General features: G+C 37.7%; 2 non-coding genes across 2 annotated transcripts; both read right to left on the reverse strand.

Moving 5' to 3' along the window:
- Positions 1-1039: 1039 nt before the first annotated feature.
- Positions 1040-1158, reverse strand: LOC113103114 (5S ribosomal RNA). Its single transcript, XR_003291261.1, has one exon. It is a non-coding gene; the product is annotated as a 5S ribosomal RNA (ribosomal RNA).
- A 365-nt stretch (positions 1159-1523) lies between these two features.
- On the reverse strand, positions 1524-1640 carry LOC113103138 (5S ribosomal RNA). The gene has a single exon (XR_003291284.1). It is a non-coding gene; the product is annotated as a 5S ribosomal RNA (ribosomal RNA).
- Between the last annotated feature and the right edge of the window lie 860 nt (positions 1641-2500).

The following is a 2500-nucleotide window of genomic DNA, read 5'->3' on the forward strand; positions in this document are numbered from 1 at the left end:
GCAAGATTATTATATAAATCGTGAAATTTTCCAAAAAGTTTAAAGCACCTGGTATTCCCAGGCAGTCTCCCATCCATGTACTGAACCAGGCCCAAACCTGCTAATATTCAGAGATCGGGCATTGACTCTATTTTTTGGCTAAATTAATTATATACAAAGTGAAAAGTTTCAAAAAAGCTTAAAGCACCTGGTATTCCTAGCAGTCTCTCATCCAAGTACTAACCAGAACCTAAACCTGCTAAGATTCAGAGATCGGGCATTGACTCTTTTTTTTTTTTTTTTTTTTTTTGGCAGATTATTAATATAATCGTGAAATTTTCCAAAAAAGTTAAAGCACCTGGTATTCCCAGGCAGTCTCCAAACCAAGTACTAACCAGGCCAAACCTGCTAATATTCAGAGATCGGGCATTGACTCTATTTTTTGGCAAATTATTATATACCAAAGTGAAAAGTTTCAAAAATCTTAAAAGCACCTGGTATTCCTAGGCAGTCTCTCATCCAAGTACTAACCAGACCTAAACGGTAAGATTCAGAGAAATCGGGCATTGACTCTTTTTTTTTTTTTTTTTTTTTTTTTGCAAGATTATTATACTAAATCGTGAAAATTTTCCAAAAAGTTTTAAAGCACCTGGTATTCCCAGGCAGTCTCCCTCCATGTACTAACCAGGCCCAAACCTGCTAATATTCAGAGAATCGGGCATTGACTCTATTTTTTGGTAAATTATTATATACAAAGTGAAAAGTTTTCAAAAAGCTTAAAGCACCTGGTATTCCTAGCAGTCTCTCATCCAAGTACTAACCAGACCTAAACCTGGTAAGATTCAGAGATCGGGCATTGACTCTTTTTTTTTTTTTTTTTTTTTTTTTTTGCAAGATAATTATATAAATCGTGAAATTTTCCAAAAAGTTTAAAGCACCTGGTATCCCAGGCAGTCTCCAAACCATGTACTAACCAGGCCCAAACCTGCTAATATTCAGAGATCGGGCATTGACTCTATTTTTGGCAAAATTATTATATACTAAGTGAAAGTTTCCAAAAAGCTTACAGCACCTGGTATTCCCAGGCGGTCTCCCATCCAAGTACTAACCAGGCCCAAACCTGCTTAGCTTCCGAGAGCAGACGAGATCGGGCATAGCCAGGTTGGTATGGCCGTAAGCGAAGACTGCTGCAAAGAGAGGGCTATTTAAAGACCAGCCCATCTAATCACCAGTACATTATATAAGTAGGAAAGAAAACCCAAAAGCTTAAAGCACCTGGTATTCCTAGGCAGTCTCTCATCCAAGTACTAACCAGACCTAAACCTGCTAAGATTCAGATATCGGGCATTGACTTTTTTTTTTTTTTTTTTGCAAGAATTATTATATAATCGTGAAATTTTCCAAAAAGTTAAAGCACCTGGTATTCCGCAGCAGTCTCCAAACCATGTACTAACCAGGCCCAAACCTGCTAAATATTCAGAGATCGGGCATTGACTCTATTTTTTGGCAAAATTAATTATATACTAAGTGAAAAGTTTCCAAAAAGCTTACAGCACCTGTATTCCCAGGCGGTCTCCCATCCAAGTACTACCAGGCCCAAACCTGCTTAGCTTCCGAGAGCAGACGAGATCGGGCATAGCCAGGTTGGTATGGCCGTAATCGAAGACTGCTGCAAAGAGAGGGCTATTTAAAGACCATCCCATCCTAATCGCCCAGTACATTATATAAGTAGGAAAGAAAACCCAAAAGCTTAAAGCACCTGGTATTCCTAGGCAGTCTCTCATCCAAGTACTAACCAGACCTAAACCTGCTAAGATTCAAGATATCGGGCATTGAACTTTTTTTTTTTTTTGGCAAGATTATTATATAAATCGTGAAATTTTCCAAAAAGTTTAAAGCACCTGGTATTCCCAGGCAGTACTCCTATCCATGTACTAACCAGGCCCAAACCTGCTAATATTCAGAGATCGGGCATTGACTCTATTTTTTGGCTAAAATTATTATATACAAAGTGAAAAGTTTCAAAAAAGCTTAAAGCACCTGGTATTCCTAGGCAGTCTCTCATCCAAGTACTAACCAGACCTAAACCTGGTAAGATTCAGAGATCGGGCATTGACTCATTTTTTTTTTTTTTTTTTTTTTTGCAAGATTATTATATAAATCGTGAAAATTTTCCAAAAAGTTTAAAAGCACCTGGTATTCCCAGGCAGTCTCCCATCCATGTACTAACCAGGCCCAAACCTGCTAATATTCAGAGATCGGGCATTGACTCTATTTTTTGGCTAAATTATTATATACAAGTGAAAAGTTTCAAAAAAGCTTAAAGCACCTGGTATTCCTAGGCAGTCTCTCATCCAAGTACTAACAGAACCTAAACCTGGTAAGATTCAGAGATCGGGCATTGACTCTTTTTTTTTTTTTTTTTTTTGCAAGATTATTATATAAATCGTGAAATTTTCCAAAAAGTTTAAAAGCACCTGGTATTCCCAGGCAGTCTCCACACCATGTACTAACCAGGCCC

This window comes from Carassius auratus, unplaced genomic scaffold, assembly GCF_003368295.1.
Source record: "Carassius auratus strain Wakin unplaced genomic scaffold, ASM336829v1 scaf_tig00217804, whole genome shotgun sequence".
Lineage (NCBI taxonomy): Eukaryota > Metazoa > Chordata > Actinopteri > Cypriniformes > Cyprinidae > Carassius > Carassius auratus.